Source organism: Pelecanus crispus, chromosome 7 (genome assembly GCF_030463565.1).
Source record: "Pelecanus crispus isolate bPelCri1 chromosome 7, bPelCri1.pri, whole genome shotgun sequence".
In the NCBI taxonomy this organism is placed as follows: domain Eukaryota; kingdom Metazoa; phylum Chordata; class Aves; order Pelecaniformes; family Pelecanidae; genus Pelecanus; species Pelecanus crispus.
This window is the reverse complement of record NC_134649.1, coordinates 25,377,610-25,392,456: the sequence shown is the minus strand read 5'-3', so window position 1 is coordinate 25,392,456 and position 14,847 is coordinate 25,377,610.

The following is a 14,847-nucleotide window of genomic DNA, read 5'->3' as shown; positions in this document are numbered from 1 at the left end:
AGGCCCAGGATGACAAGTGAGTGCTCAGTCCCCTGCAAGGCTTCGCAGCCTGATCATGGTGCTTATATTTGGCTGCCAGGTGGAGCAGGGGTGTGAGATTTGATGCTGTCTGGCTGCGTCAGGACATAAGGCACCTGCAGTGAGGTTTGGATCACAACTTCCCTTAGACTTTTTCCTGCATGGGATATTTCTGCTTCATACATATAAGGAACTGAGCCTCTCTCCCACCCTCTCGCCCACCCCCTCATCCCCCCGCCCCAAGAAATAGATCCTCTTCCTCCTCTTCCAATTGCTGAATAGTTTTGAAGAACCTCGGGTAAGCTTGTTGCAAGCCAAAACCATACTTCTATATCCTAAAGAATATCCCTTCATACACTTTCCCTGATCATCCACTTTATCTCATAAAAGCTGTTTGCATTTTTAGTTTTGAAAGAGTACAAACCAGCGAAAGTATACTTGTGTGTACTCACAAGTTTTCAGGAACAGTGCAGAAAGCAGTTGCACGCTATAGTTATAAGTGAAAAAAAAGCAGCAGGGTTTTAAACCAGTGAAAATTAAGCCATCAGTAATATTATCAGAACAGACCCAATGGATGCTTCAAGGGTTGTATGACATTTGTATAACAGAGTTGGACTGTACAAGACTGGGTTCAGCCATACTTGCCACACAAAATGCGTCCAGCCAACAGAAAGTAACTCTAAAACCAGTGTAAGTGGAGGGTGAAGTGTATATAGAAATGATGGCGGGGATGACCCCTTTTTCTCCAGTATAATACCGTATCATCACTCTCAATGTTTGGTTGACATATTTGCTGTGCAGGTGTGGGGACTACATCCTCATGCTCAATCTTTCCCTGGTGAATCCTGGAGCCTTCACGGTTTGCCGCTGAAAAAGCCATACACAAGAAAGGGTGAAGGAACATCCCCTTTGGACAGTGTGTTTGTGGCCAACGCACAGGTCATATTCCACTTTTCAATAAGCCCCTTTCTGGCTGCGTGTGGAAACTCCTCCCAGGGTTTTGGTAATCGTTCAAAAAGGAATGGCTGAGGAATCCACTTTATCCATATACTAGCATGTCACTTGGAGAAAGCCCCATTCGCTACCCTGATCTAAGAGCACTTTACCCTCCTGCATCTGCGGCCAAGAAAGTGGGTAAAATGAAAGGTGTAGTGATCCACGCTCTGTGGACTAACAGATTCCTGGAAGAATTAACACAGGAGAGCTATCAGTGCCTCTGCTGGCATGGGGATTAGCTCCAGCAGCATACAGGTTGCAGCCACTGCCCTGCAACAGTCAGTGAATCTCCTCCCAGGATGTGCCTGGTGGCTGTCAGACAATTTGTTGTTGAACCGCTGCTGTTTTCCAGGGTACCTTTAGCATACTACGATGGCAAGAGAAGAATACCAAGGACTTCCTTTTGGAAGCACTGGAGGACCTTACTCTGCATATTTTTGAGACCTTTAAGTATAAATTATCATATATTGATTATGATGAGATGGCTAATCTATCCAAGTATTTGCTCAAGAAAGCCAACAATCCAGTTAAACTTGCAGACTACATGTGTGACCACCATGGAGCTAACCTTGCTGTGGATGTAGCTATCTACGTGCTTGAACAGATCAACCAAAGAGCCACTGCGGCTAAACTCCAACAGGAGAAAGGAAAAGGTGAAGGACTTTTGGTTACTGGCACTTTTGTATCCTTTTTCACAGTTCCTAGAAAATATGTACGAGAACCTTCATAAATAGAGAGACATCAGATTTCAATCCCCTGTGGAAGCCTGAAACACAAAGGACCCCAGGGCGCTGCCTCCTTACACCTGGAATTGCATGACTCTCCTCTTGCCATTGGTCTTCCTGGTCATTTAGGTGACTGCTGCCACAATCTCATAGAACCGTAGAATCATTTAGGTTGGAAAAGACGTTTAAGATCATCCGGTCCAACCATTAACCTAACATTACCAAGTGCATCACTAAAGCAATTAAGGGTAGAGTAGAAATTTCATGTTTCCTGGCTTGGTGGCTGGATTGTTTTTTAATGAAAGTAAAAACTAGGAATGATTAAGATTGGAAAGGACCCTAAGATCATCATTCCAATCATCAACCCAACACCACCATGTCCACTAAAATGTGTCCCAAAGTTCCAAGTCTACCTGTTTTTTGAACACTTCCAGGGATGGTGACTCCACCAACCTCTCTGGACAGCCTGTTCCAATGCTTGACTACCCTTTCCATGAAGAAATTTTTCCTAATATCTAATGCAAAACTCCCCTGGCGCAGCTTGAGCCCATTTCCTCTCGTCCTATTGCTAACTACATGGGAGAAGAGACCAACACCCACCTCACTACAACCTCCTTTCAGGTAGCTGTAGAGAGCGCTAAGGTCTCCCCTCAGCCTCCTCTTCTCTAAGCTAAACAATCCCAGTTCCCTCAGCCGCTCCTCATAAGGCCTCTGCTCCAGACCCTTCACCAGCCTTGTTGCCCTTCTCTGAACTCGCTCCAGCACCTCAATGTCTTTCTTGTAGTGACGGGCCCAAAACTGGACACAGTATTCCAGGTGCGGCCTCACCAGCGCTGAGTACAGGGGGACAATCACCTCCCTGCTCCTGCTGGCCACACCATTCCTGATACAAGCCAGGATGCTGTTGGCCGCCTTGGCCACCTGGGCACACTGCTGGCTCATGTTCAGGCGGCTGTCTACCAACACCCCCAGGTCCTTTTCGGCCAGGCAGCTTTCCAGCCACTCTTCCCCAAGCCTGTAGCGTTGCATGGGGTTGTTTTGACCCAAGGGCAGGACCCGGCACTTGGCCTTGTTGAACCTCATACAGTTGGCCTCGGCCCATCAATCCAGCCTGTCCAGGTCCCTCTGCAGGGCCATCCTACCCTCCAGCAGTTCGACACTCCCACCCAGTTTGGTGTCATCTGTAAAGTTACTGAGGGCGTACTCAATCCCCTCATCCAGATCATTGATAAAGATATTAAACAAGGCTGGCCCCAAAACAGAGCCCTGGGCAACACCGCTCGTGACCGGGCGCCAGCTGGACTTAACTCCATTCACAACTACTCTCTGGGCTCGGCCACCCAACCAGTTTTTTACCCAGCAAAGACTACACCCATCCAAACCAAAGCTGCCAGCTTCCCAAGGAGAATGCTATGGGAGATGGTGTCAAAGGCACTTCAAAGGTGAAGTCCAGGTAGATGACGTCCACAGCCTTTCAATCATCTACCAGGTGGGTCACCAGGTCATAGAAGGAGATCAAGTTGGTCAAGCGGGACCTGCCTTTCATGAACCCATGCTGGCTGGGCCTGATCCCCTGGTTGACCTGCACTTGCCTGTTGAGTTCACTCAATATGGACCTCTCCATAATCTTTCCCGGCACCGAGGTCAGGCTGACAGGCCTGTAGTCCCCCGGATCCTCCTTCCGGCCCTTCTTGTAGATGGGTGTGACATTGGCAAGCCTCCAGTTACCAGGGACCTCCCCTGTTAACCAGGACTGCTGATAGATAATGGAGAGTGGCTTGGTGAGCTCCTCTGCCAGCTCCCTCAGTACTCTCGAGTGGATCCCATCCGGCCCCATAGACTTGTGAGAGTCCAGGTGGTGTAGCAGGTCATTAACTGCTTCCTCCTGGACTATGGGGTCTCTATTCTGCTTCCCGTCCCTGTCTTCCAGCTCATGGGGCTGAGTACCCTGGGGATGACCGGTCTGGCTATTAAGGACAGAGGCAAGGAAGGCATTAAGTACCTCAGCCTTTTCCTTGTCCTTGGTGACAGTGTTCCCCCCGACATCTAGCAAAGGATGGAGATTCTCCTTGGCTCTCCTTTTATTGTTGATGTACGTATAAAAACATTTTTTGGTATCTTTTACAACAGTGGCCAAATTGAGTTCTAGCTGGGCTTTTGCCTTTCTAGTTTCCTCCCTGCAGGACCTAACAAGATCCTGGTACTCTTCCTGAGTTGCCCGCCCCTTCTTCCAAAGGTGGTAGACTCTCTTTTTTTCCCTGACTCCCAGCAAAAGCTCCCTATTCAGCCAGGGCAGTCGTCTTCCCCACTGGTTCATCTGACGGCACATGGGGACAGGCCACTTCTGCGCCCTTAAGGCTTCCTTCTTGAAGAACACCCAGCCTTCCTGGACCCCTTTGCCTTTCAGGACTGCCTCCCAAGGGACTTTCCCAAGCAGCATCCTGAACAGGCCAAACTCTGCCCTCTGGAAGTCCATGGTAACAGTTTTGCTGCCCCTCCCCTTTACATGGCCAAGAATCGAGAACTCTTATCACATCGTGGTTGCTAAGCCCAAGACAGCCTCCGACCACGACATCTGCCGCAAGCCCTTCTCTGTTAGTAAACAGCAGGTCAGGTGAGGCACCTCCCCTGGTAGGCTCGCTTACTAGCTGCATCAGAAAGTTATCCTCCACACACTCTAGGAACTTCCTAGACTGTTGCCTCTCTGCTGTGTTGTATTTCCACCAGACGTCTGGCAAGTTGAAGTCCCCCACGAGAACAAGGGCTAGCAATTGCGAGACTTCTGCCAGCTGCTTGTAGAAGGCTTCATCTATCTCTGCATCCTGGTTGGGTGGTCTACAGCAGACTCCCAACAGAACATCCGCCTTGCTGGCCTTGCCTCATCCTTAGCCATAAGCACTTGACCTAGTCGTCACCACTGTCAAGCTCCATACAGTCAAAACACTCCCTAACATACAGAGCCACCCCGCCGCCTCTCCTTCCCTGCCTATCCCTTCTGAAGAGCTTATAGCCATCCAGTATGCCTCTCTATGTGCAGGACTTTGCATTTCTCTTCACTGAACTTCATGAGGTTCCTGTCCGCCTAGTTCTCTGTCCTGTTGAGATTCTTCTGAACGGTAGCACAACAACTGCTCCCAGTTTTGTACCATGTGCAAGCTCACTGAAGGTGCACTCTGCCCCATCATCAAAGTTATTCATAAAGATGTGAAACCACATCAGACCCATTCTTGAACCCTGAGGTAGTAATGGCCTCCAGCTGGATTTTATGCTGCTGACACATCTTTGAGACCAGCAGTTCAGACAGTTTTCAGTCCCACTCATTGTCCATTCATCTAGCCCATACGTAATCAGTTTGTCTATGAGCATATGGTGGGAGACAGCATTGAAAGATTTCCTAAGATCAAGATAAACAACATCCACTGCTTTTCTCTCCTCCACCAAGCCAGTCATCTCATTGCAGAAGGCTATCACATTGGTTAAACACATTTTTTTCCTTCTTATATCCATGCTGACTACTCCCAATCATCTTGTCCTTCATACATGTGAAATGTTTCCCTGGATCCTTTTTAACGTCATCTTCTCAGGGACCGAGGTGAGGCTGACCAGCTTGTCATTCCCCATATCCTGCTTCTTGCCCTTCTTGAAGATGAGTGACATTTACTTTTTACAGTTCTCATGAACTTGCCCGAGTCCCCATCAACTTGCAAAGATAATCAAGAGCGGCCTCTTAAGACATTGCTCAGCTCCTTCAGCACTTGTGGGTGCATCCTGTCAGGTCAGAAGGACTTGTGTGTGTTCGGTTTGTTTTAAAGTTCTTTCAACCTGATCCTCATCAGCTGAGGAGGACCTTGGTCTTCCTTGCTCTGGACTTTCCCACTGACCTCAGGGGCCTGGAATTCTGACGGTAAATATTATTAATAAAGAATCCAACAAAGGTGGCATCGAGTACTTTCAGCCTTTTCTGTGCCCAGATTCATCCCTAGGTGGGCTTTGGCTTTCCTATCCCCATGCCTGCATGCTTTGACAGAGCCTTGTCTTCAGAACAGTCTTTCATGGTTTATTGGGCATAAATTTCAGGGTTTCGCTAGCAAGGTGCTGCAGGGGTGTCCTTTGCGGAAGGAGGCCATGTACTGCTCTGAGCCTGTCACAACTGGTTCCAGCTGGCGCTGAAACAGATAAAACCAACCCGCCAGGTGTTAGAAACGCAACCAGTCAGAGAAGCATATGGCATCTGTGCTCAAATATATTTAAGAGAGGTTGCTAGCTGTTAGCTTGCTGGGCAGGGCTACCTTGACATGCATTGAATTGTTCTTGGCCTCCTTTCTCTATTCTTTCTTTGGTTCTGTTGTTGTGCTTGGTCTGTGTGGCTATATTTCTTTGTGGCCAACCAGAAAAATTAAATTTTTTGAGGGATGGGTCATATCCTGCATCCCCATCTCAATAAATGACACACAACCAGTTCAGGGTTTTTCCGGGGCATTCCCTGTACCAGTTTCCTCCAAACCTTGAGTTGTGAAGTTTTCCTATACCAGGCCGGACACCATCAGCTATAACTGCAAGATGGCATCTTTGGAAAAAGAGTCAAGAAACCATTCTGACCACTGGAGGTGAACAGACACCTCTGTGTGTGTAGTCAGGAAGACAGAACTTTTCCCCGGTATTCCCCCAGCCTCTGCTTCCCTTTTCAGGCCGGGGAGGAGGAGGCAGGGGAAGGGAACAATGGACATGTCCCCAGTCATTGGAAATCGATGGCAGATACTCCTAAGCAGCTTATCCTACTGGCACCATCAGGCAAGGCATAGGGGACTGGCGAGACCACTACCCTGACTCAGGAGGACACATTGTGTGCTAGCCACCCACCAGCACCCAGGTACTCACTGTGGCCCAGGAACGGTAGCAAGAAAAGCCAGTCCATCCTAGTCCAGGACAGGGAGAGAAATTGCCTCATATACTGCACTGGGGCATCTCCCTGCAGCTGCCAAGGAGGAGGCTGGAAACGTGGTGGAGGAATAATGGGGAGAGCAGGCAGGTGCCAGTGCTGAGCTGGAGTCAGTCTCAGATGCAGTACTAGAATTTCACTTTTGTCTCTGGCTGGAGCAGGACTGCTAGAGAAGCAGCACCCCCACCCCAGAGCAAGCAGGGTCCAGCCTGGGCCTGGTGTCTGGAGGCCTTGGGGGTCCACTGGCCTCATGAGCAGCAGTTGAACCTTTTGGTCAAAAGTAAGCCTGCCTTCACCCCCACCCTTGCTCTCTGGCAATCAGACCCCTAGCATCCTTGAGTCTCAGGGCTGCTGTAAAGACGCATGAGGAGCCGGGCTGTATCTGTGGCCCTGGAGGTGAGGAACAACCTTTGGGATAGCTGTGGTAGCTTTTGTGCCTCACACCAGCAGCTAACACTGAAGACCCCCTACTGAGTGCCCCACTTCTGAGTTACGTTCAGTAGACTGGAAGCCTGAACTTCACAAGAGAGAAAGATAAACTCTGGAGCCTTTCTCTATGCTCCCCTGGCTGCATTTACATGTGACACCTGCTAGAGCAAAAGGAGGTACTAAGGCCAAGCTGCTGTACATTCTGTACCTCCAGGTCTGAGGACTCAAGCAGAGGAGACTGAGTCAAGTAGGGCTCAGGGCAATATCTGAGAAGGAGAAAGCCAAGGGGAAGATCCCAGTGTCAAAGTCAGGATGGAACCTTGCAGCTGGAGAGTGAGTGGGAAGGAGTGGATGAACATCAAGAAGTCATTTTATTCACAGTGCAGATGCACTTAGTGTTGTTTGCCAGGTTAAATGCAGCAATACTAAGTGTTGTGGAGCTCCAGTCAGCCTACAAGGAAAACATTTGCTGAACAAACAGGAAGGCTGTCTATCCAACCCCTGCCTCCAAAGGCCAGTTGGCTGGGGGTGGGCAAGAAGCGGGGAGGGGTGTAGCCGGGACAGCTGACCCAAACTGACCAGAGGGATATTCTATAGCATATGGTGTCATGCTCAGCAATAAAAGCTAAGAGAAAGGAGGAGGGGGGTGAGGCATTCATTATTAAGGTGCTTGTCTTGTGAAGCAAATGCTGTGCACACTGAGGCCCTGCTTCCCAGGAAGTGGCTGGACATCTCCTGCTGATGGGAAGTAGGGAATAAATCTCTTTTTTTTTAGAATAGAATAGAATAGAATAGAATAGAATAGAATAGAAAGAATAGGTTTGGTTTAGTTAAGTTGGAAGGGACCTACAATGATCATCTAGTCCAAGTTTTGCTTCCATGTGCAGCCTTTGCTTTCTTTCATTAAACTGCCTTTATGTTGATCCATGAGTTTTTCATCTTATTTTCTCTCCCTTTCCTGCTGAGGAGAAGGGATGAGAGAGTGGCTTGGTGGGCACCTGGCAGCCAGCCAAGGTCTACCCACCACAGAGATACATACCCAGGCTGTCCTACATGTGACAGGGCAGACAATGTCATCCAGTAGAGGAAGCTGGAGCTACCTGGAGAGCCTGGGGCATCTCCATGAACAGCATATGCCTTCAGCCCTGACATATTCCCAGCAGTCACCTCCTCCACCCACAGATATCAACTGCTTTTCATTTCTGGGCTGAAACATAACTGGAAGGATTTGCTGAAGCCCTCATGAACCATGCTGTTTCTCACTGCCATCTCTTGACACTCTCTCCCAGCCCTGTACACGTGCCCAGCAGTGCCTCTCAGGTGGAACCCAATCACCTGTCAGAACAAGCCTTGGGATTCCTGAATTTTTGTGATGCCTACTATGACCTTCCTGGCTCTCTGCAGAGCTCTTGGGGAGCATTATTGTCTATAGCAGGGTCTTTATGATCGTCTTTTATGATTTTTTTTTTGTCTTTCTTTGATTCTTCTGTGCAGGAACAGGAGTCACAGAAAAGCACCACATACTGGAGTGAGTCCAGTTCAGGGCCACAGAGATATTTTAAGGACTGGAGCACCATTCATATGAGGAGAGGCTGAGAGAGACGGGTATGTTCAGCCTGGAGAAGAAAAGGCTCAAAGGGGCATCTTAATGTGTATAGATACCTGCTGGCAGGGAGGGAAGAGGGAGACAGACTCTTGTCAGTGGTGTCCAGTGACAGGACATGAGGTGATGGTCACACATTGGAACACGAGATTTCATTTGAACACAAGAAAATATTTGTCCATGTTTCAGCTGGGATAGAGTTAATCTTCTTCCTAGTAGCTGGTATGGTGGTGTGTTTTAGATTTATTGTGAGAATAATGTTGATAACACACTGATGTTTTAGTTCTTGCTAAGTCGTGTTTATACTAGTCGAGGACTTTTTAGCTTCCTGTGGTCTGCCAGGTTCACAGGAAGCTGGGAGGGGGCACGGCCAGGACAGCTGACCCAAACTGATCAAAGGAATAGTCCATACCGTATGACGTCATGCTCAGTATATAAACTGGGGGGAGTTGGCCGGGGGACAGTGACCGCTGCTTGGGCACTGGCTGGGCATCAGTCACCAGGTGGTGAGCGATTGCATTGTGCATCACTTGTTTTGTATATTCTTTTATCATCATTATCATTACTTTCTCTTCCTCTGCTGTCCTATTAAACTGCCTTTATCTCAAGCCACAGGTTCTACTTCTTTTTTTCACCCTGATTCCCTCCCATCCTACTGCTGGGGGGGGGGAGGGTGAGCAAGCTGTGTGGTGCTTAGTTGCCGACTGAAGTTAAACCACAACAGTCCTTTGCTGTGAGGCAGGCCAAGCACTGGAACACATGGCCCAGAGAGACTGTGGAGTCTCCATCCATGAAATATTCATCAGCAGGCTGGACACAGTTATGGCCAACTGGCTCTAGCTGACCCCACTTAAGCAGGGGGGCTGGACTAGGTGATTTCTAGAGGTCTCTTCCCAACTCAGTGGCTCTGTGATTCTGTGCTGAGCTGATAGAGAAAAGCTAGATGACAAGCTTCAATGAAATGTTCTGGTTTTGGATGGCCAGATTTGCACTAATCTGATCATATCCCTGTTGTCTGTGTAATGTGTCTTTCTATATGAGTGTGTATATATGTGTGTGTGTGTGCAGGTGTAGGTAAAGGCATAGGTATACATATATATGGTTACTCGACAAAATACATTTCCTACTGACACTTGGAGAAATTTTGTTCTGAGGAACTACTTACTATATTTATATTGACGTTTCATACCTTGTCTTCTGCCTCACTGTCTTTTCTTCTTCCTCTGCCTATTCGGTCTTTACAGAGCTCTTCAGGACAGATTCATTAACTCCCTGAGTAACTCGGAATGGAAAAGACCTCTGGACATTATCAGGAGCTCAACGCTAGAAGGAACCAGAGGAGACTTCTCAGGAGCACACCTCCAACTTGGCATCACTCACAAACATGCTATGAAAGGGCTCCGTTCCTTTGTCCAGGCCATTAATAAAGATATCAAACTGTGTCATGCCACGTGTTGGATCACTCAGGGATGCCACTAGTAACCAGCTACCAGGTGTACTTTGTACCACTGATCACAGCATTTTGGCCTAATGGACCAGCCAAGTTTCCACCCGCCTATGGCTGATTCATTTAGTGAATAGCTCACCAATTTAGCTGTAAGAAAACTGTAGGTGAGGTGTCCCACCTATGCCCTAGGTAAAGTGAAGAAAATACCCTGCTTTCCCCTTTTGCCCACAGCCAAGCCTGTCAGGGATGATCTCCATTTCCCTTCAGTGGCTCTTCCAAATCTCATCTTTCCTGTGAAAGGAAATTACTTCCATGAGGATTTGCTCTATCACCTTCCCAGGGACTGAGGTGACACTAACCAGCCAGTCATTCCCCAGATTCCCTTTCTGACCTGCTTGAAATCAGATGTGCTGTCAGCCTTTTCCCAATCATCAGAAATCCCCAACTGCCATGACATTGCCGTCTCTTGATGATCAAGAGCAGCCTTGCAATGATACCAGTCAGCTCCCCCAGCACCCTTGGTTGCATTCCATTTGGTCCCATGGTGTGTGTCCAGATGGCATCACTGATCCCTAGTGGCATCTTCTTCTACCATGGGTGAAGCTTCACTACCATAGACACCACGAGAAGATTTCGGGACCAGGGAGGCCTCTGGGCAGATCTTACCCAGAAAACACAAGGTCAATGAATTCCTTCACCTTTTCCTTGCCCCACTGGGCACAAGAACCAAGTTCCCCTTAGCTGCTTTCCTTGCGCTGATAGTGCACTTACAGAAGCCTTACTGGTTACCCTCCCCATCCCTGGCTAGTTCCAGCTACAGCCGAGCATTAGTTTTCCTGAGCCACCCCTGCACTCACAGGCCATGTCCCTATCTGCTTCCCAGAGCCTGTTCCCCCTCCACTTTCTCTGCACTTCCTTCCCGTGTTTGAATTCCAAAGTCAGCGGGTCCCTGTTCATCCTCAATGACCTCCTGCCAGGCCCTGCTAGACTCACGGCACACTGGGCTGGTGTGTTTCTGGGCTTTGAGGATGTTGTCCCTGAAGATCCAAGAATAACCCACAGCCCCTTTGCCCTCCAGGACAGTCCAAGCAGATCCTTAACTACATAAAAACATCCCCCTGCAGTCCTGTGCGGCGATTCTGCCAGTTGTCCTACTTCTCTACCATCTCATAGACTATTGCAGCAGTGGCTGCCCTCAACACTCACAGCTGCATCCAGATCCCCCTTGTCTATCAGTAAGAGAGCAGGCCTAGTCAGCTCATCAACTGCCTGTGTCAAAATGTCTTCAACACCCTCCAGAAATCTCCTGGGTTGCTTGTGGCCAAACCCTGTGCCTGATCACTGTGGTCTGTCTTGCCTTCTTATTAAAGTCTGTTCCAGGCTATTTGCTCTGAGTGTGTTCACTATTGTGTATGTGTTTGGGGGTGAATATATGTACACACTGTGCTGGCCGACTCTAAGTAGGGCTGGCTGGAGGAGGATACCAGGATGTGGACAGACCCAGGGTTGGAGCTGCCCAGTGGGTAATAGCCCCAAGTCTGGGCAGGGCACCTGGGCAGACCCAAAGCTCAGGCATGCACAGGAAGGACTGCAGGTGTGTGTGCCTGTGGCTGTGTGCTACAGGAGATGCAGGACCACTTGTGACCTTCACACCCGATCAGCCTGAGGGGAGAACAGCATGGGGACAGTTGTGTTGGTCATGTTTGCACACGTGCTGCTGGTGGTGTAGTGGCTGTAAAGGTACTGCTCCATAGTGGCACTGATCTATGTATGGTCAGCTGTGTCTATCCTATGTGTGCATGGCTGTGTGAGTGTATAAGATCGTGTGTTCATGTGTTTGTGTATGCACATGTGTGCATTTGCCTGTTTCCACTGGAGTGTTTGGAATATTAGGCAATTTCTCCTGACTGCTGGTGCAACAAGAAGCTAGGTTGGATCTTAGGATTTAGGGATGCTTCTTGAGAGCCCCATCAGCATGGGGATGGTGTACAGGGTGTCAGGATGTCCTCAACATGTTTCCTTTTCCATGGGGGCTCACAGAGGCTTCCAGCCACGCAGAGGACTCATCTTCCTGTGGTCGCAACTTGAATCCAGTCCTGCAACTGGTCTACAGCCGAGGAGCCTTGTCTCAGGGTAACTGTTGGGGTAAGGGCTGGCAGACGTGTGTTGAGGGAGACTGTCTCAAGGATGTTTGCTGGGAAAAGAGACTGAGGGACAGATGAAAACTCACATGGCCTCATGGGTCATGCTTCCTTCAGCACAAGTCCTGACACAGGGTTCTATCCTTGCTTTTTATCTAGGAAGGATTATGGCATTAAGAGATGGGGAGTGGGGGTCACCAGTCCTTCTTCAGCCACTTCCCAGATCTGGTGGAGCACCAGGAAAGCAGGAACTTGTGGCTCTGCACCATGAGAATGCTTTGGGGTACCCACAGGCTGGGTATTGTCTTGGGTTACCTGAACATTGGCATTTTCCTCTCTGAGGAAACTTCCAGCTTAGGTCACCTCCCTTCTGATATCTCTCCATTCCTCCTCTGATCTGTCTGGCCATTCCTGGACCCCTCCCAATGCTCCCTGCTGGATGGTGAGCTGGCAATGTTATTTAGCAGACCAAGCAGGCTGTGGTACCCACACTGGCCGTGCTGGTTGGAGTGGGAAGTCGAGCCAGCTAGGTTGGGACCACTGCTGCTAAATCCCCTCCCCAGAGGTCTGTGGAGGTGGCAGGTGCTTGGAGAGTCTATTGAGCATTTCCAAAGGCACTAGAGGTGTCCAGGTGTGTCTCTAGATCCAGTTGGTGGTAATTTATTCAGAGTGACATTAATCACTCCTCAGGCTTCCTTCCTTGTGCCTGCTGGGCCCCCACTGAATCCCTTGGGGATTGCAGACCTTATTTGTCTGAGGATACCTTGATTTGGCAACGTACCTTTGGGTCACTCTACCTTGGGCAATCTACCCCGACCCGGTGGGGCTCCATTCACTGCTCACCCCAGGCATATGCTGTTCATGGAGATGCCCCAGGCTCTCCAGGTAGCTCCAGCTTCCTCTACTGGATGACATTGTCTGCCCTGTCACATGTAGGACAGCCTGGGTATGTATCTCTGTGGTGGGTAGACCTTGGCTGGCTGCCAGGTGCCCACCAAGCCACTCTCTCATCCCTTCTCCTCAGCAGGAAAGGGAGAGAAAATAAGATGAAAAACTCATGGATCAACATAAAGGCAGTTTAATGAAAGAAAGCAAAGGCTGCACATGGAAGCAAAACTTGGACTAGATGATCATTGTAGGTCCCTTCCAACTTAACTAAACCAAACCTATTCTATTCTATTCTATTCTATTCTATTCTATTCTATTCTATTCTATTCTATTCTATTCTATTCTATTCTATTCTATTCTATTCTATTCTATTCTATTCTATTCTATTCTATAAAAAAGAGATTTATTCCCTCCTTCCCATCAGCAGGAGATGTCCAGATGCCCACTGCACAGCACTTCTATGCTTGTTCTGCTCTTTTGAGTAAACCTTAAAATGTTTAAGTCGCTAATATAAATAATAGTCTCATTTTAAAATGGGTTGAAATCTGAAACAGATGAGTCAGTATTAAGGTAAAAATTTTTGCTCCCATTCCCCATGGGATTAGAATAATTGGGCTTGTTTTCTTGCATGAAAGGGGTCACTTCAGTAGTCGCAAAGATGCAGTGCTATGCTCTATGTACTGTGGGGAGAAGGAAATGAGAAGGAGCGGGGACCTACCTGAGTCTCCAGGGGGCTGTAGGATGGGGCTGTCCAGTTCTGGAAAACAAGAATGGGAGAGGAAGGCTTCACTAAGCAGGAAAAGCTCCTCAGCTGGTGAGGTGGCTTTGTTATCCCACATAGGCACCAGAATTTTGTAAAAAACTCAAAACTGTATTGCTATCAGAGGAAAGAGATACGTCAAGCTACTAGGGCTGAAGACTTAGTCAGGTCGCCGTCCAGGTCGCCGGCTGCGGGGAGTGCCTGAGCCTGTCACTTGCACCGGAGGGCAGCGGCGATGGCAAATGTCTTCGGTGTGACCAGGTAGATGATCTGCTCGGCCTGGTGGCAGAGCTGAAGGAGGAGGTGGAAAGGCTGAGGAGTATCAGGGAGCGCGAGAGGGAGACAGACTGGTGGAGCCGCACCCTGCCGTCCCTGGGCCCAGGGCAGCAGGCGGAGGCCCCACAAGGAGCGGAGGGTCCCCTACCCTCTTGCCAGCAAGCAGAAGGAGGGGATCCAAGAGATGGGGGGGAATGGAAACAGCTCCCTGCCTGGGGAAGCAGGCAAATCCCCTCCCAGCCTCCCGCACCTTCCCAGCTGCCCTTGCATAACAGATATGGGGCTCTGGAAGTCGAGGGCCAGGCAAGTGGGGAGGGAGGTGAAGGTGAAGGTCCAGCCAGGGGGTTGCTGAGGGCCAGTCAGTCAACCCCATGGATTACCACTGCCCCTGTTAAGAAAAAAAGGAGGGCAATTGTGGTAGGCGATTCCCTCCTGCGGGGAACTGAGGGCCCGATCTGCCGCCCGGACCCATCCCACAGGGAAGTCTGCTGCCTCCCTGGGCCCTGGGTTAGGGACGTTACTAGGAAACTCCCCGATCTCGTAAGGCCCTCCCATTATTACCCGCTGCTGGTTGTACAGGTTGGCAGTGATGAGATTACAGAGAGAAGTCCTACAGCAATGACGA